Genomic DNA, 20,658 nt, shown 5'->3' on the forward strand with positions numbered 1-20,658 from the left:
TTTTACTTGTCCTTTGCTGTCAATGAAACAAACTATTATTTCTTTCCACAGAACCAAACTCAAAACAAGAATGTCTGGAATATCAAGAGTAATGACACACAAAGTCCCTTCTGGCCCCAGCTTCTATTGAAAAATAATTGGATGAATTGGTGATGCTTACATTTCATCTAGCCTGCCACTATGAGTAATTCCATGGTGCCTTCTTGGCCAAAGCTTAGCCATTTAAGCACTTGGTGAAAATCTATTTGGATGGACTTGGTGTAGGAATATGTCAAGCAGCAGCAGAGTAAGAATGAAAGCTCTTCGGAATAGTGTTGCATATGTTGTTACAGCATCTAACACTCTGCAGACTGTATCCTGACTGTGACTTCAAGTTTCTGCTGCAGTATAAATAATAAATGATGAGGATGCTAACAATAAAAGTAAAGCTGACTTGGATACAAACTGTAACGTGATGGGCAAAGGATTTCAGACAATGGAATAGGCCCTTGTGTGGTGTAAATTATCACAGTACCATGTGATGTCATTGAAGCTATGATTTACCCAGAGAACTGCCTTTTGGATGTTGCCTTGCCAAGAAATCATGATATGGCTTGTCACATCTCAGAACAGATTAATGAACCAGAACAAAATAGATGCCAGCTTGACAATGCTGTTATTGGGATCAGGATTTGTTACAAATTTTTAACAGGAAGCAATTCATAGGAAAAAAAAAAAACAAAAATTTTTTCTTCCAAATTCTCAAATACTCAATTTGAAGCACGTACATGTATATGAATATTTTTTTCTTTCTTTACTTTACTTTTTTTTTTTTTAAATCTTTTTTCCTGTCTTTTGGTTCATTTGTTTTGTTTTCCAGTGACTTTTCTTTCTGTTCCTTTTTTCCTGCCTTATTTTCAGATGTTGCCAGACTTCTGGAGCATCAAATGAGAAGGAATTTGGGAGAGGACTGCAAGACAGGGATGCCACAAACAGAGGGTGGTTGAGATGAGCTGAGGGAGCAGGGCAGGCTGGTGCTGCAGGAAGTCATTGGCATGGTCACTGCCTTGAGCCACTTCACTCAGTCAGCTTTTGTGCTGATTTTACCTGAGTTTTGAGATTTAAAGATGCAATCTGTGAGGGACAGAATCAAAAACAAGGAGGGAGAAAAGGTAGAGATTTTGCCAAAGTCAACACTCAAGCAGCAGTTCCCTAGACCTCCCCACTGCTTAATGAAGTGAGAAGGTGAACTTGAGGCGTAGGAGGTAGCCTCTTCCTCCTGCTGTTTTGGAGGTGAAAGTGAAGAACAATGTGTTAAGTGCAACCAGCTCATTGTTACCTCTTATCTTTTTGAATAGGCATTTACTTCCATGTGAATAGTTGCATTTGAAAAGTTCTTTTAAAGTTCTTTTTTTTTTTTCTCTTTTTCTTTTTCTTTCTTTTTTTTTTTTTTTTTTGTAGCTCAGAAGTCGTGTATTTTTTAACAAACCCTCCTGTAATGAAGTATCACAGGGTGACACGTACATCTGTCAGCCAGCGAACTCACCCGTTAAAGGCTGTGAGGCATGAAGCTTTGCCTGTTCATGCCTAAGGTGTGCATTTATAGGCTGATAGACACAGAGTGTGGTATGTGCTATTGCTTATTCAGGGCAGTCTGAAAAGGTGCTGTCTTGATTTCTCTTTGGCAGCAGGGTAACTGCTGAGAGGGGGGCAGGAGGATCAGAAAGGATAAGTGTCGTCTAGAGTGGAGCATTCTCAGACAGCCCCATGACTTCATATGAACTTGTCACACACAGAGTCATTCTTTTGGACAGAAATACAGCAAAGGCAAAGTTGTGATCTAAACTTTAGACACTACTCAAACACACACAAATAGATATATGAACTTAATTCTCTACCCAGTTAAATGAATGCAAGAAGACAAAACACACACTCAAATTGTAAAACCCAATGATTGAGATCAATTAGTGCAGGAACTTGAAGGATCTCAGACCAGCTTATTGTTCTTCTCATCATGCACATGAGTTCAAAGGATCTTCTTCCCATAATGAAGAACTTGCTTTTAACATAGAAGAGTCTCATATTCCACGTGACTTTAAATGCTACTACAGTACTTCATGGGTGCTGTCCTTCAGTAATATACTGGATGTTGACTGCCTGACACTCTACCCTTAATTCATTAAGCATCTCTTATTTCCTTCACTTAGTTGTAAAAATGCTTCCCAGCAAAGGCTCTTTCCATCCGAGAGGTCTGTGGACACCTTCCAGACACTAATCTGGGAAGTTGCTCTATAAGGGTTTTCCCCAGGATTTCATAAGTAGCTGTGCTTCTGCAGTGGTTTGAGGGACCCAGGATGATCTATTCATTGGTGGACAAGACCTTTATCAAAACAGGACAGCTGCCATGGACAGATCTTCTACTTGATGCTGAGGAGACCCCAGAGGAGGAGACAATCCCACTGTGAGAAGATAAGGTGCAGAAGGTCATGGAAAGGTAGCAACCAGGTGGCTGAAATTGCTGTTTACTCTTTGTGAGAGCTGTAAAGAAATGGGGTAGTGCCTCTTGGCATGGAATGAATAAGGAAGCTGAAAAATGTGACTTTGGAGTGGAGGGGAGAGCTCACAACAATGACAATGTAAAAACAAAACCACTAAAATGTATCTGTGAAATTTGGTTCTGCTTTTCATGAAACTGGAGAGAGCTGATCTTACAAAAACAAGCGCTTGTTGAGGTTGCTGTTGTATGGAACTAGCGTGTGATGTTTTTCTAGCAGCCTCTCTTCACTGTCATCAGAGTGCAATTTCTCTAGAGTCGCTGTGGGATGCAACAGATTTCTTGGAAAAGAAGGCTGTGTTGACACCCACAGGCTAGTAATGTTTTCACAAGAAGGAACATGACTTTACATTTGACTCTCTTGAAAAGAGATTAGCAACACTGTGATTTATAAGAATTGCCAGGGTTTGAGGTTGTGTTTTTTTTTTTTTTTTTTCCTCTCTCTCCAAATCTAAGCTCCAGCAGGTAGGTGTTAAGTGAGTGAAGCATTTCTGGCAAGATTTATGTGCCCATACAGTAGATGGGAGTGAAATCTGACAGTCTAAAGGAGGAGGAGCAACTGACAAATAGAGGGGGTGGAAAAGGCAGATTGGCTTGGATTTTTTCTTTCCTGTTCCTTAGCAGTCAAAACCCTTTGAGACTCTTCACTCTTGGGTTGAAATTTTCATTTGCACAGACATTTCTCTTCCTTGTCCTTTTGCTCTAGCAGTAAACATGGGAACACAGCATACATGTGGAAAGCAGACATAGCCAAGACTCCCTGAAAGAATGCATTTTCTAGAAATAGATGACAAGCCATTCCCCTAGAAATGAGATCTGTTCAATGATGAAGTTATCTTAGAAGAAAGAAGCCCTTTCTCACTGTGGAGTCTCACCATTAAATAAACGATACTGGAAGAAATTGTAAACTACAAAGGTGTAGTATACTGAAAGAAAGTGTATACTACTCCACGTATACTACAGTATAGGCAAACAAAGCCTTTGCTCTCCAGATAGATATAAACCATCCTGCTTGGTGTTTTTGATCAAATGGGTTCTTGTAGGGATTCTGGACAGCAGCTTGCTTGCCCTTGTAGGCCCATGGTAGTAAGCAGTGCAAGAACTTCTTGAACATTAAATAGGAGGCAACCTATAGTCTCATAAGATGCCCAGAAAAAGGTAAGGAACACTTGATGAATAACAGATTATAAAACCAAAATGAATAGAAGTAATTCCATTAGTCTCGTGATTCCTAATGACCAATAATAGAGGAATAAAAAATAGAGATAAAGTTAGGCTGATAATGGCATTCCACTTACTGCACTAAGTCACATTTTCAAAGAGACAGAAATATAGAAGCAGAGTAAAATGCTGAATACATATTTAAATATTAGAATTTGATCTTAAGTAAGTATCTCAAGACCCTTCAGAAATACATTAATTCTGAGCCATGGATGGAAAATAAAGAAAAAAAGATCCACACTTGTCAATTGAATCTTACGTCTTTAGTCCATGAAAAAAAAAAAAAAAAAAAAAAAAACACATAAGCAGATGGGTAATGATACAGGTTTTATCTGTAGCAAAATCTCAATGTGTGATTGTATCTAAGTTCTACCAAATTCGGAGGGCCCTTCAGCTGTGGAAACCCATTGCCTCCCTCATAGAAATGTAATAATTATGAGGCATTTCAGAGGAAACATTTTGACTGAAGTGGTGTTTTTTTGTTGGAGGTGCATCACCAAGAAATTTCCCTCCAGTCCCAAGGAAAATACAGGAAATTTGTTAAAACCAGTGTCTTTGCAAGGTGGAGGGAGTGACCTGTGGCTTTGTACAGTAGCATTGGTAAATATAATGAGTAAAACTGATCCAGAATCTTTGTTAATTCTCCTAAGCTGTGATTACTTTCAAGGTTTTAAAACATCCTGCTCTTCAGTGGGAAGAACATGACATGTTTTGAAGTTTCTCAGGAAAAGTAAACTTGTTCTAGTGAACTTGATCCAGTGAAAGATAGCCCTGCCTATGGCAGGGTGATGAAGGTCCCTTCCAACCCAAACTGATGACTCCATGATTTTATGAAAATGAGAAAAAGACGGTGAATTTTCAGAATTACTGGTTGCCTAGGGGTTAAGCTCTGAAGTGAAGCAGAGAAGTTTCTAGGATCAAGTCCTTGTACCACAAACTGTTTACTTAATAAAATAACATCAATGGGAGGCCACAAACTTGCTTTGTCTTAAGAGATCATGATTGTTATGGCAGTGTGTAGGTTAGGAAAACTAAATTTGGGTCCCTGTTTTGCCAAAAAGTCTACTACTCCTATGTCAGTGACCTGAATGCTAGTGCCTTAGCTAAACTGAGCTGTTCTCTTTCTTTGTTTGCAGCAAGAAATTCCACTCTGGATGCAAACAATTTTTCTGATGAAAGCCTAAACAAAATTGGTGTGTTTCTAAAAAAGATTTATGTTTTGACAAATCAACATCTTCCAATAAAAAATGTGTATTACTGGAAAATTCCCAGCTAGCTCTACTGATGAGTAAAGTTTTGCTTTACAGATGGAGTTAATAATAGTTTATAAGCTAAAGCGAAAAGGATTTTGGGTGAGCTTCCTAAAGAGGAAGTGAGTCAGTGTCTCGGCAGGAAAGTGTTCCAGATAGGCAGGGTTGGAAAAGTTACAAAACAACCCCCAACTGTGTGGAGTCACAGGGAGTGGACAAGGGATTATTGTGTCCCAGGTTGCAGAAAGATGGAAAATAGTAGGGGGTCTTGAATACCTCTCAGCCCATGTGTCTCAAGGTATGGTCTCCCATCTCGCAAGCTGAGAGCAGCTCAACTGAGTCATCCCAGGGAAGGCGTAATAGCCAAGGAAGAAGCAGGTGTTGCAGATGGGTGGGTGATTCAGTGGATGGTGTTATTCCTACTGAGTCAATGCTGAAACAGTTTGTAAGCAGGAAGTTGGGGACACTGTGTGGCTAGAAGATCTGCTTTCTAAATCCAGTGACATTCAAGGAGTCTGAGGCTCCTCAGTACTCTTTCCACAGGGTTAGTTGCCTATAATTTTTCTTTGGACACAATATTTTCAAAAGCAAAAGCCAGAGAGGTGTTTCTAAGGTGACTTTCAGTGAGATTTTCAGTCCTGAGAGTCCAGGTCATTTTTGATCATGGACTGGTGTAGTGGTTTTACTGAGCTGGGCAGCTGAACTCCACTACAACCTCTCTCTCACTCCCCCTCCTCAAAGGAAAAGGGGGCGGAAATATGATGAAAAGAGCTCAAGGGCTAAGATATGGACAGGAAGATAGCAATTATCATCATGGCAAAACAGACCCACTATAGGGAGATTAATAAAATTTATTGCCTATCACTAGCAGACTAGAGCCATGAGAAACTGAAACAAATTTAAAAACGCCTTCCCTCCACATACCCTCTTCTATGTCCTCCCCCCGGGTGGCACAGGGGATTGGGGAATGGGGTCTGCGGTCAGTCTCTAGCATTTTGTTTCTGCTGCTCCCTCAGGGTCCCTCCCTGCCCCTGCTCCCCATGGGGTCCCTCCCCCAGGATGCCGTCCTTCCCCAGCTGAGCCTGTGGGGGCTGCCCACAGGCAGCAGCTCTTCAAGCACTGCTCCTACACGGCTCCGTCCCATGGGGTCCATCCATCCATCCCCCAGGAGCAAACTGCTCCAGCACGGGTCCCCCATGGGTGGGCGGCAGCTCCCCCCAGACCCCCTGCTCCTGCGGGGGCTCTCCATGGGCCGCAGCCTCCTCCAGGCCACATCCACCTGCTCCACGGGGGCTCCTCCACCCATGGTGGGGCTGCAGCGTGGAGATCTGCTCCATGTGGGACCCATGGGCTGCAGGGGGACAGCCTGCTCCACCAGGGGCCTCTCCACAGGCTGCAGGGGAACTGCTGCTGCCTGCCTGGAGCACCTCCTGCCCTCCTGCTGCACTCACCTTGGGCTGCAGGGCTGCTTCCCAGTCCTTCCTCTCCAGTTGCTGTTGTGCAGAAGTCTTTTTCCTTTCCTTAACTCTGCTTTCCCAGAGGCCCACCCAGCGTCGCTCCCTGGCTCGGCTCTGGCCAGCAGCAGGTCCCTTTTGGAGCCAGCTGGAGCTGGCTCTGGTCTGACATGGGGCAGCTGCTGGGCCCTGCTCATAGAGGCCACCCCTGCAGTTACCTGCTGCTAAAACCTTGCCAAGTAAACTCAATACAACTAGTATTTCTACATTAGGAAGACATTTTTGAAAAACAGAAATACTGTATTCTTGACTGACTTCAAAGCCCTTCTACTGGTTCATAGAAACTCTTGGTCCAACGAATGGGTTGGACCTTCACATGAAAGTTCTTTCTAGTGGGAGCAACATACATTTTGCTTTCTTCAGGGCACTAGGAATGGTGCTGGCATTCCACAGGTATACTTAATGCAACCAAAGTTCTCTATGTCCATCCCGTTCTTTGCGGTACCAATGCTGTCCTATAGAAGAAATGTGGAACTGCTACTTCTCTTCTGACTTACTTAATTCATCACAAAAATAGGAGCAAATTTTACAGAACATGTCCTGTAATATTCACCAATTATACAATTACAAGAACCATATTACTTCCCTTCTGCTGTTCCAAAGCTCTCTTGTAATTTAACTCTTCTGAGCAGGAATGATGTTCCTCTCTCGTTGTTTCTCTCTGTGTACATGTATGTATAGACACACATACACCGATGTATACACAAAAATGTAGACGCTGTACAGCACTGAGGAAGAGGTTTTGACCTTAGACACCATTGTTGTTTTCCCTGTGCTTTTCACATTTGGGTGTATCTTTCTTCTTGATGGAAGTATTAAGGGTTCAGAAGGTGGGTTATTTTTCCTTCCACACTTCAGCACTCAAAGCCTCTTCCTTTTCCTTTCATTCCATTACTTTCTCACTTGGTCCTTTCAATTTCACAGCATCTTTCCCTCCAGTGAAAAAGAGGAAGAATGACAACAACATCTATGAACCTTGTGAAAGGAGCCACAAAATTTTGTCCACATGATGCCTGGGAGTGTGGAAGATAGTTCTGCATTTCTCTGCAACATGAGTAAATGGTCCTAAGATTTAGGCTGGCAGAGGTGGCCTACCTACTTCTGGTGCATGGAGCACTTTCTGGGAAGAACACACTTTCTGAACCCTCACGTGAATGGGTAACCAGCAATCCCCTCCAGATTTAGGAAAATTAACTTGGTGTCTTTTCCTAACCTATGTTTGACATTTGCACTTACTGGTTTCCACACATTTTATGGAGCATTGCTCTTGGGTTTTATCTGCTGATGCTCTCATCCATTTTTCCTCTGCCTCCTCATCTTCTTCACTGAGGGTCTGTGTACTCACACTACCTCTGTGGACTAAGATTCAGAAAACAGATTGTAGATGGGCTTCATTTCTGAAGTGTTGTAATGACATACACATATTGTTTTATTTCTAAATAGCTATTTTTACTATTAAAGTAATCATTTATTTATTTATTCACCAAGAACAAAATAATCCAAACCATTATCTGGGGAAAATTTTCATTTCAAGATAAGAGGGGAAATTTTGATGTTCCATTTAAAAATTACATAGTTTTTAACAACCACTCTGTTGCTAAAGTTAAAATGCTATATTCTACACTTTTTGAACACTGACCACAATCAATTTGTCTTACCACCTTTCTGCTTTGTCTTTGTGCCAGTAATTTTTTTTTTCAGTGTCACAGAGAAAGTTTGTGCCAGAGCCTGAAAAGGAACTGGTTCCTGTTGAATACTGGGCTGGTACTTTAGACACAGCACCATCCTTTTGCTAAATCACAAAAACCAGCCACATCTAAGGCCAGCTGAGTCTCCACAGGGGAAAGACGTGTCATAACAGCAGCTAGAAAAGAGAGACCATCAGGATCCAGAGTCTTCCTGCTATGGCCTCTATCTCTTGCTTCATCATTTTTATTACAGTCTTTTTAAAATAAGTATAGACTGTATTTTGCTTTCTAGAGAGGAGATGAAACAACATCCACCATGTTCAATATCAGTTAAGTTCAGTTACATTTTCCTCATCCCTTTAATGGAACAGATTTTGTGATGCAGGCTGAACCTCAGATAGGATGCTGTTTCCTTTCCTCCTTGAATCCTTTCCAAACAAATTCAGAGTTGAGTGACATGGCTTGAATTCATCTCAGTTATTATTCAGAGAATAAAATGAATAGTAACAGCATGTATCAATTAATTTTTTCTCATCCACATCCCAGCACTGTTTTTCCACAGTGAAAGTATCAAATACAGTCTCTGCTTTCACAAAGCTGCTCTATCGTGAAAGTATTTAACAACTGCTTCCTATTGAGTTTAGCCCCAATTTCTCTACTGAATACCTTTACCAGTCAGGCATGGCCAGTGGAGCTGACTGAGAATTAGACAGGAAAGTAAATTCTAATGAACTCTTAAATCATTATTTTTAATACCTGTACAAAGCTCCTGGACCATTTCATTTTACTTATATCAATATTTGTATTTTTCTTTTTAATATAGGTCATGAAGGAAAAGATTTCAGGAAAAGAAACAGAAGTGTTTACTATCAGTTTTTACTACATACAAGTCAGCTAGACTTGACAACTGCTTTTTGATGTCTTGGCCTAAGAGCACCTTGATGAAACAATCCTGGACAGCAGGAAAAAAGGAAATAAGGTGCTGATCAAAAGAAGTACAGAACAAAGTTGATCATTACTGTAATTTTTACTTTGAATCACAGTGAAACAAACAGCATGCAAAAGTCCTATAATCACTTGGACTCTGTAGGGAAAAAAATATATAATAATAATAAAAAAAATGTTGTTCACAGGGCATGGAAGAACTTTAGGTTTTTGTCAAGCACAGTGGGGCCCTGACCCTGAACTGCAGTTGCTGTGACAATGTACGTAGAAAACCCTATCTCCCAGGGGGGTATCTTTGTTAGGTCTGGTGAGAAGGAAATGTCCTCAAAAGCAGGTTCTCCCCCTTCTTCCCACCCCTAAAGCTTTTACCTGGATTCCTTGTGAAGGTCCAAAGAAGAGATGCGCAACTCCCAGTCCCTAAAGCAGCTCCTTATGGGTAGCAGAGGAATGTTCTGCTACACATTTCCAGAGAAGTTTGGCCCTTGGGATAGCCTCAGCAATAGACACCTGTATTTCAGATACCCGGACTGAGACAGACCAAAAGACCTTTGCTGGAGCACGGTGTGTGCTCTGGCACTGTCTTCAAGGTGAACATGACCAACCAGGGAGAGTTCAAGGAGGAGGCACAAAAAACCTTGGACATGTGGGAAAATAAGCTTTACAAAAACAGAGCTGAAGCTCCATTTATTTAGCTTACTGATGGAGTCCACAGATGGCTTGATCATAGTTTATTAGCTCCTAAGTAAAGAGAAGGTATTTGATATTGAAAGGTGATGTAAGTAAGGCTGAATTTTTTATTTATTTATTTATTTTCTGAAGAAATATTTTTAATTTAAACAGAAGCTACTTGGATCAGGAGAGCTCATTCACACAAGAGGGAACAGTAATTCCCTTAGGGGCATTAGGGGATTTAGTGGATGAAATACTGCAGATGTTTTGCAGGAAGCCGGAGTAGATGATCACAGTGGTAACTCCTGGCCTTGCAACTTGACTGTTTCATAAAACTTCTGGGTGGAGGGATCATAAGAGAACGTAGCACAGGATTTCAGAGATGCTTATAAAATCCTACCGCAGCACTCACTGGATGTGTCTGGAACAAGTACTAGGCTGTCCCCTCCCCCTTCGCCCCCCCCCATTCAAATTTGGATAAAGAATGTTAAACTGAGCATAAAGCTAAATGACAACCTGGCAGAGAAGTGGAGGGGTGGCTAGAGCTATGTCACGGGTATTTAAGATCTTTATAAGTGATTGTGAACAAAAGATAACACACTTTTTAATCACGGTGTGCCACCACAGAGAGAAGGCAAATATCATTGCTGAATAACATGTCATCTGATGGCAGAAAATAACCCTCTTGTACTACTTCCAAAGGTTATTTCAAAGCTTGCAGTCGGCATGTTATCGGGACCTTGGATTTCAATGTTTGTGTTAAGCAATGTTGTTAGAAAACTATTTTTAAGGTGGTTTCTAATCCAGGATTTGAAAATTTTTATAGGATATAGGTAGGAGGGGGATAGCAATAGGGATTCAAGCTTTTTTTCCCCATTCCATGCCTTAAAAATTGCTAAAAAGGATTGTTGTGTCAGGGGGCAGCCAGCCAATACAAAGGTGTGCTCAAATCAAAGCAGGAGCTGTAGCTAATGCGTGTTCCTGTGTTTTCTCCATGTCCGTGCAACTTTCGGTAACAACTTGTACACGGAGCAGCACGACGCTTTCACAGTGCCCCCTAGTCGAAAGCAGCTCAGAAGGACAGACCTGTCCGCAGAGCAATGCTGAGACCCTGCCCTGCCTCCTGGCTACCTGCCAAGTGTGTTGTTGATGCTTCTCACCCTCCAGAGATGACTGTAACACACCTGCACTGAAATACGTAACTGTAAGCAAGCTGTTTCAGAGGGGTTGCTAGTGGGCTCTCCATGGTGATGTCGCTGACTACTGCTACGGTTGCCGGGCCTGTAATCAATCGAAAAATGAAAACCTGTGCATTAAGATATAACGTTTTAAATGAAGTCTCAGAATACTGCACTAATTATTTTCCATTACTGCCATAATTACAAAATTTCCACCTAGTAGGAAATATGAAAGTCTTTTTTGTTTGAAATGTAAACAATTTCAAATGGCAAAATTCCCTTCGGTTTCCAGCCAGCTCACTTGGGCAGCAGCGCTGGCCCAGGAAAGGATGTTACCTTACAAAGTGAGCCCAACATTATGTTACTCTCTCTCCCAGTGGCGTTTTCTTATGTAGACCTCAGGATTTTTGCAAATGAAGGAGAAGCAGGTGTGTGCTGCAATGTCCCAGCTACCCAGCTCTGTATTCCTAAGTCCATGTGTTATCTAGTGGCTGCACGTAGTATTTCCCACATCCTGGAAGAGACATCTTGCCAGTTTGTTTCCAGGAGGATGCTGGTTTGACGCTGATATTCAGAGACAAATATTTATTTGGGGCTGTCCTGTTTATTTATCCTGTGTTGTTTTTCTTCCTGGACCAGTGGGAACAAACAACAAGTTCATTTCCATGTTGGGAAATGAAGGTTGGACTTTTCAATAAGCTCTCTGCCCAAAAGAAGGTTGGGGTCCTGGTTTCCACCTGGGGCCACACTCTTTTTTGCCTTATGACTGCTTTCTCCTTACTTTCACTGTGATCTTCGGTAGCTCTGCAGCCAAGCAGCATTCCAATGTCTTGGTCTGCAACTCTTCTCCAAGGGAATCCCAATGGGTACATCTCAAGATGTGGTCAGTGGTTTGGGGAATGGTTTTGATTGTTTTAGCCATCATTAAATGGGAGGGATGCTGGGAGGGTACAAACAAAGCAAGCTGTTTCCTTATTTATGTTGAATGCAGGATGCTTAGTCCACCATCAGCTTTTACCAGGTCTGTGATTTATAGCCGCTGTTACCAGCATCTCTTTTGAGGATGTGCAATGTTTACATATTGCCTAACCTTTGCCTAAATTCTGTGTACTTTTTAGTTATAGAGACCATTGGTCAAAATGCAAGGAGGAATGTACTATTACCATAAAACAGCAGAACTTTGCTTCATGCTAGGCAGCTGCGACGCTCATCAGTTTAGAGAGAGCACATATGTATATACAGCAAAGAAAAGCATAACTTTTTTTTTTTTTTTTAATGTAAAGCCTATATTATTCAAGAATTGAATAGAAAAAATGTCCAGCAAAATAACAGTTGCTATGTAAATAGTGTTGAGAGAAAAAAAAAAAAAAGCCATCTTGACCTTGAAAAAAGCATGACGCTTACATAGCACATTTTGGAGAAGTTCTGTGAAATTTCCAGGTGGTTTTAGTTGTAACAGGACACCTGGTTGTTAAGCTGTATGTCTGGAAGGTGCTTGCAAGGTAGAAAGATCACAAGTTATGGCTTTGGCTACTGTTCAGCATATGAAATCAGGGAGAGAACGAATTTACCGGGTGAGGGAGTGTTGTCAAAGCTATCCCAAGCACTGGTTGCAACACTGCTGGGAGAACCAGTGCTGGGAGAGCACTTCTGTGGCTGCTGCACTTTGCTACGGCAGTGGTACCTGGATGAGAGCAGGTGTGACTGTGCTTTGCCTACCCAGAGCACATCAGCACACCACAGTGGGAAAGGGCACTGGAAGAAAGAGAGGGTGTGTGGGTGCTTGGGGTATTGCAAACACTCAAAGGATTTTTGGATTTAAGGGTTGCAGTGCCTCAGTGCTTCAGGGAGTGGATTTGGCTATAGACAGAAAGTAGCAAAAGAAGAGCCAAGACCCAGACAGGGAGAAAGTGCAAAGCAGAATTTCTCAAAAACACAGTTTTACCCCACCTTTGTTAAAAATTCAAACAAATACCCACCAGCTGAAAAAGTATATTGAATAATTGGACTTCAGATACTGTGCCAACAAAACACACATGGGCCGTGGTGATAAAAGGTTTTCTCCCAGTGGAACAAATCACTTATCAGGCTATGATACAAAGTAAGGAAACATTTCAGTACAAGTGAACTTTAGCTTCACAATAGCTGCAATAAGGGAACGCTGATTTTCGGCTGCCTTATTTGGAGGAGAACTATCCAGACCTACCCACAGCCTTTACTTATCTGCTATTGTGTAATTTTTAATGTCATATTTGCTTGTACGTGCCCCATAATGACCGTTTTCCACTAGAGACATGTACAACTACTATTTTGCAGCCTCACACGTTTCCTTCAAAATTTCTTCTCCCCCTTTTCTCAGCCATTTTGCCTCTCACTTTCTTTTCATATCTTGGCTGTTTCCTCCCTTTATTCATTTTCTTATTATTTCTTCCCTTTCTTTTGTCTCTTTCTTTCCTTTCTCATCTTTCATATTCAGAGCCTGACACAAAGCCCATACACTGTCATTTGCTCTTTTAGACCCTTTTTGCTCTTTGATACATTTTCATCAAACACTTGAGAAGAAAAAGAAAAATTTGGAAAAGCTTTTTCTTTTGTCTTGGGATATTAATTCTTCTTCATGTCCTTTCACTATCCAAGGAGGCTAGCAGCTTGCCCAGGAGAGGTTATTAGAGCTGCATCCATACTGTGATTTGGGATGCCAGGGACTGGAACAAGACAGAGTTGTGTGATGTAGTGGCCCACAATGGCTCCTAATATGACAAGAAATTTGAGATTCCCCTGAGCATTACAGTTAAGTTGATTGGAAAAGCATTAAAATCAAACTTGAACTTAACAGGGAGGGAGAGAGAAGTGCTGAGAAGTGCTGCATCAGTGTCCTGTGCCACCATCCTGTGCCAAGCTGGGATCCAGGACTCAGTGCCCTGACCGTGGCTGGTGCAGAGGTCTCTGAGAAGCCTCTGCCTGGTGAGCCCAGGGGACAGGCAGGGTGGCCAGGTTGCTGCAGGTGCCAGCTGACCTGCTTTATCTTCTCTTCTCCTTTCTCTCTCAATGTGAGGTTGAGACATTTGTTCCCAGTGCATTACTCCGAGGATTGTTTCTAGCAGCTGTTTCTGCCTATTGCTGATGACACCATTGTTTTATTTTTCCTGGATAGATAGTCTTGAAAGACCAATATTTAATTCTCATGAATGTGAACAATCTAGTCAGTTTGTTTGAAAAACAAAACGGCCCTCCAAGCACAGCAGGTGATACCACACTGGCATTATTTAGAGCCACTCCTCACTTCTAATCTGGTTTTGCTTGTTTGTTTTCACAAATACTGGAGAAATGAAGGGAATCTCCAAATTCCACCTGAGGAGGACATATTTCTCATGTTCAACACATGTTTGGATGACATCCATGACTTAACAGGAGGTAAAGTGATCCCAAATGCATGACCCCACATTTGTATGAGAGAGGCTAGTAAACACTACATAGCCTAAGCTAAGACTGTTTCACTTTTCTTTCCTCTCCTTAGCCAAGAAAAGGGGTAATATAATGCTAGGCTACTCCCCTTGAATGGAGGCAGCAAGTAGTGCCACGTATGACCTTTTGTTCCTTTGACATGCTATCTTATAAGCTGGTAGCTTTAAGAAATGCAAGGCAGAAAATTTTAATCTCCTGGAACATGATGTAAAGCCGTTTAATTATTTTTAAGACATTCTTTGAGAATGACTGGATTGCTGCTTAAGGTGGGGCATGTGCGTGTGAGTAAAGGTTTGCACTTAACCAAAAAAGGCCTCCCGGGTGTCCCAGAGCTGTTAAAGCAGGCTGTTTCCTGGGCTGGCCTGTAAACTCTGGGCACTTGGAGATCCTGGATGCTCTCCAGACATGCTGCCAACTTGCAGGCAAGCACGAGTAATTCTCAGGCTCGCCCACTCCTAGCCACTAGCCAAATTTTCTATTGCCCTGACAGCACAGTGCTTTCCTCTGGTTATTCTCCCCTCAAACACCCGAAGCTCAGCTACAGCTGACCATAGGAAAAGATGCAGACTCCTGAGAGTTAAGGATGGGTGAGAGTTGGATGTTTTTGGTCTAAAGGGAAGGCAATGGATTTGAAAAATTGTACTTTCTCAGAATGGAACAAAGACACTCCATTTTTCTTCCAAATTTTATGAGCCCAAAATAAATTCCCCCAAACCACCTGTAAAAAACCAGCATTCACTGAAGTGCTTTCAGTGTTTCATTTTGATAAAAATGCAATACCTCTTTCTTACTCCACCCTGAAAACACGATTTTTTAACATATTATTTAAGTACGAGTCCACCGTAGTAAAAAGTCTTTCAAAATGAAAAACTGAAGCATTTGCTTCCAGAAAATTCAGATGAGACTTTCTTGGAAGAATTCCTCTAAAAATTTGCTTTTCAAAATTATCTGTCTTTGATGAAACCCTTTGTTTTTTACAAACTAACATTTTTATTTTTTTTTAATTTCTTTATTTATGGTGGGAAATAAGTTACCATGGAAGATTTCCATGCACATCTGTAGTGGGCAGGCCCATGAAAAGACCATGTCTGGGGCTTTGGGCAGCCAGATCTAGTGGGAGGTGTCCATGCCAATGCTGGGAGGGGAGGAACCAGATGATCTTTAAGGTCTCTTCCAGCCTAAACCATTCTATGATTGTATGATTTACCTGTCAGTGGTGGAAAAGAGAAGTGTTTGGACCAAAAACTGAAACGAGGGTCTCCTTGGCCTTCTCCTCTCACCACGATGTCCCTACTTCTGCTCCCCATCTCTGAGCTCAAGCCTGTCCTAGAACTCCCCAAAAATGGGCTGAAATAAGCTGAAATGCTATCCTAATTGAGTGTATAGATATCCACAGGAGTGCAGTAAGATCTAATTCTGCTGTACAGTGGCTATGAGATTCAGTGCTCTTCTTGCTTGTTATTGTATTTTGCTCTAAGAGTGTTCTCTCGAAGGATGGGATCCAAAGATTACTGAAGCCAACAGAGAAAATCCCTCAGGCTGAATTTTCCTGGAATTTAGAAAATCCTGGCATTTATTGTTTTTAATTTCAAAGGAGGAAAAAAATGCTAGCTTATTTATCCTTTTTTCCTTACCAATGCCAGTTGTGGAGCTACTGGCTTTTGAACTGAGCTCTGAACTTAAATTGCAGTACAATTTAAGTTGTAGAGCTATAAGTGGAACTAAAAGAAAGCAGTTCTTATTCTGGTAATACAGATATTCAGTTGTCTCTCAAAGTCTCAGCAAGGATAATATTCCTGACCTGCACATCTTTTAAAACCAACTCCTCTGCTCTGCTTTTCACCACCTCCTCCAATGGCTACTAAGCTTCATTGCTTTCGTTCTTACACAAAAGCTGACCTAAAAGAGAAACTAAGCAGGCTTGAGGGAATGGAGATGTTTCCCCTCCTGAGCGGGGCAGAAGAGCACATGGGGCTGCTGTGTTAGGAATAAATTGACGGTTTTCCACCCATTCCCAGCCAATGGACTGTGTTCACATTTCAGCTGACCTGACAAGGCTATATGCCTCTCAGAGAGTTTCTGTGGCAATGGATGAAAATATTTGTATCTGGATTTGTCTTCTGCTGTATTTGTCAACACCAGTAAAGGTCAATATTTTTCCTTCGTGAGGGAAAGATGTTGTCTAGCTTTACAGCAGCATGAAAGCTGAGAGGAGAAAAGCAAGCAGAAGTTTTGGCAAGGGGTAAGTCCTTCAGGATCCAGGAACCATTAACCTCTTAAAATGAGATTGTTTCTTTTTCTGTCCTCAGGACACTTCAGTCATTCCCATAAGTGCAGATCCTTCCAAGCAATGGGGAGGAAGCTGAGCCTTGTTGTCAAAGAGTTAGCAAAACTCCCCAAAACTTCCTGTTCATCTCTTCAAACAAATATTGCAGAGGCAAAGCAATAGCCTCATTAAGACAAGGGAAAGAAAAGAGGTGAAGTACAATAATTCTCCTCTTCCTAACCCCAGCATTTCATTTCTGGTTTTTAGACTCCTCTATATGTCTAAACACAGCAACATGGCACAGAAAGAGAGTTTCTAAATCTGGGACAATCTCAAGCCTTGCATTTAATAAAGTCTCAAGGAAATATAATGTCTATTCTGCATATCTTCAAAATAAATCAACAACCAAAGCATGATGCCTATCCTAATGTTGTTGGAATGAGAAGCTAGATTCATAAAATATTACACCATGGAAATGTAGAGTAAGAGTGCATTAAATCAGAGTCGTGCCCAGTACATGGATATTTTTCTGTCAGTTCCCAGTCTCTACAACCTCTTTTTACAGTATTTTGTTCAAATGTAGCTCCTCTACGTCTTTTGACTAGAAAATGAATACATCCAAGATACAGACTGCTTGGCAGCATGAAGCAGCAGACATTTAAAAACCTATTTATCATTTCAAGTAAGCCATTCCAGGCTACTTTTTCAGTGTATGGAAGTAAATTTGAAAATGTAGAACACTGAAATAAGAGAAATATGGAGACAAGACTATCTGTAGGCTCTTGGTTTTGTTCAAGGAGATCAGGATACTTGACAAAAATAACAAGGATATTTACTAAGAGTAGTTTCAAACAAAAATTCTTGGTTTTCCTCAACTAATGGAGAAAAAAAGTTGTCAAAAGGCATATTTTAGGGTTAAAAAAGCAATGGCTGTTACTCATGCCCAATATTACTTGTAAGTGAATACAGAAATAACTCAGCAATGGTTTGAATTGGCATTGGATTTTTAAATCTGGTGGTTCTGATTTTAATTTAACATATCCTGTGGTGCAGTGTGTGAAATATGTACTTAACCCAGATTGTTGTGAGATGAAAGCACACTTGTGTTTATTTTACATTATTTGCTGTAGTTTGTTGAAAGCCAACATTCCTGGGCAGTGAATGCAGTAGGGATGAATCATTTGAACTAGGTGAGGGGTTAGCTGCTGGAAGAAAATGAAAGTTAAATGACTGCATTAGATTTGAGTAAAATGGGTTAAAAATGTAACGCTAGAGAAACCAACATCTTCATTCTGAGATAAGGAATTATGGCACTTATTTCTGTTGGTTATCTACTGGTGTTTTCAGTGGCAGCCATGATTACAGCTAACTATCATCACACATTTTCTACCTTCATTATCGAGGTGCTGAAGCACAGTTAAAGACAAATTACTACCGGGAGCTGTAGCGAATGCCTGGAGTGATAGTACAACACCAGGGAGTCAATCCTAATGATTTACTATTCATATCACCATAGTTCATAGGAATCTTAATCACGAACCAGGACACCTCCATATTGAGTATTGAATGGCTAAGTAAAAAGAATGGGCCCTATCCTAGAGAGCTCAGCACTGAAGCAGAAGCCAAGGAAGATGACAGAGTAGGCAAAGAGAAGGGAAAGTACGAGGAAATGATGGAATAGCAGTGTCTGGCAGACCAGAAATGAGCTCAGCACATCGGCAGTCCACAGTAAAGATTTTCAGTAAAGAGCATCCCAGAGGCTTGTAATGATGATTTTGACAGAAGACAAGGGAGCAGCCTTGCAAGTGTTAGTGGTGTGCCCGTCTCACACCTGAGGAGCTGTGGGAGGGAACAAGCAAAGGTCCTTGTTGGAAAATCTATCAAGTAAGCATGAAAGGCTAGCTGAAGGCAGGAAATGATATCTGGTTAGTGAACGGGGTGCACGGGGGGGGCCTTGAGAGCAGAGGAGGGGAAGGGACTTATGCTGCAGGTGGCTGAGAAGGCAGCACTGGGGAAGGGAGCAGAGCCATGGTCACCTGAGAGCAAAGGATGCTCGTGGCAGTGCTTGGGCTGAGTACAACTTGGATGAGACAGTGTTTGCTGAGGCCAGGAAGGAAAGGAGGTGGGAGTAGCTGCAATTTGAAATGCCAGAAGTTTGTACAGAAATTTCAGCTGAAGGGAGATGAAAGGCCATGTTATAAAGACAGTATCTGGGGGGGGGGGGTGGAGGGCACAGAAGCCAATGGAGGGGGGTGGAGGGCACAGAAGCCAATGGACTACTAAGTGAGGATGATGGCTTCACATATACCAGGCCAGCAAGAGTCCAGTGTTTTCCTCAGGGCTGTGCAACTGCTTCATGAGATTTCACAAGCCGGTCTGCAGAGGTTTCTTGCTGGTCTGACTTTCTTCTGTCTCTCAGGTATAAGTGAACACCAAGGGGGCTGAGGACGCATTGGGATGTCTCACATCATCCTCCAGTGCTTGGAAGACCAGCATTCCAAAACCAGAGGGTCTGAAAGCTGCTCATATCAGCAAATCATTCAGGCAGAGACTCTGTGGAGTACAAAAAGCTGGGGTAGAAGAAGCAGAATAGCAACAGAGGGTTTCCTTGGGCTGGCTAACAAGTGGATGGCACAGACACAAGGCTCATCATCACCTGATTCCCCCTGATTTAAATTTTCAGAGGCAGCATAGTTAGCCCTTCACCATCCGATAGGTCTGATCCAGATAGCAGAGACTTAGAGCAAAGCTATTATTCACCCTGAGATGGACTGCAAAAAGACAGTGCCTCTGTGGGGAGTGTAAAGTGTAGGAGCAGTAAGGTGAGGATGATCCTGTGATTTTGGGCCTTTGTATGTCTGTGTTTAGCGTACAGCTTCCACGGGTGACATTCATGCAATTTTTCATCCACCATAGGCTCTTGTCCTTCAAAGCGGGGATGCTTTGTGCGGACGATGCCCTCGCTAAGCCAGATGGAAGTGTGAACGCGCAGCACCTTCCCTGCTCGCTCTTTGCGGTATTCCTCTCAGCCTTCAAGCTGGGAGACGGCGAAACCCAGGCACTGAAAACCGACCCGCACCTCCACCGCTGCCGGGGCCGGCAGAGGTCGGGGCTGCACCGCGGAGCGGCGGCAGCCCGGGGGAGCGCGGAGCCGAGCAGCTCGGGCTGGAGCGGGTGCTTTCGGGCTCCATTCAGAATAAAAACACTTCTTCTTCCCCCCCTTCTCCCCGCCATCCCGTTACATAAATTTAAACTTTTCCATTATCGAAGCTCTGAAGTATTCCGAGAGAGGTTACAAAATGTGTTTACTTACAAATTTGGAAGTAGCGACAAGACGCAATGCAGTGAATTTGTCATCTGCTCATGACTAGCAGATGGTCCTCCTTCGTTGCAAGCGAGCTGCGTGAGTCACGTCTTGCCTGGATGGTAGAGTGGATCCGAGAAGCTCCCTGGCACCAGGGTGGACGGTGTCGCCCGTTGCTACTCATGCCGCCTGCCCACACGGCGGATGGGCTCTCTTGCACAGGGAGGATTTCACGGGGCCTTTTGCAAAGGTTTCTCATTCCTCTTTCTTCCTCGATAGATAAATTTGGGTGCTGCTCCTGTCTATAGAGACTGCTTCACGTGGCTCTTGCAATGCAAAGGCATCTTTAAATGGGAACACTTTACATTAACATTTTGCAGATGAGCTGAGAGAGATAACTGTGAGTTATGTATGCTTAAACAGACTCATTCGTTAGCAATGGGTGAAGCCAAAGTGGGAATGCAAAAGAGCCAGTTGAGACCCCTTTGCCTGAAATCAGCACTGCTGTAGACGGTGCTGTGTTAGCTCAATTCCCTGCACCAAGGCACAGCATGCTGGAGGTTGCTCTAAATTACACTGTTAGTCAGTAACCAAAAAAAAAATAAAATAGCATAAAATAAAAATT

General features: G+C 42.3%; 1 protein-coding gene across 1 annotated transcript in view; it reads right to left on the minus strand.

The window, feature by feature from the left end:
- The window catches only part of LOC311434969 (uncharacterized protein), a gene marked incomplete at its 5' end in the record, with an annotated part of 194,717 nt that overhangs the window by 16,430 nt on the left and 157,629 nt on the right, over positions 1–20,658 (minus strand). The gene's annotated exons all lie outside the window — the stretch shown is intronic.

This window comes from Aythya ferina (assembly GCF_964211825.1).
Source record: "Aythya ferina genome assembly, chromosome: 1".
In the NCBI taxonomy this organism is placed as follows: domain Eukaryota; kingdom Metazoa; phylum Chordata; class Aves; order Anseriformes; family Anatidae; genus Aythya; species Aythya ferina.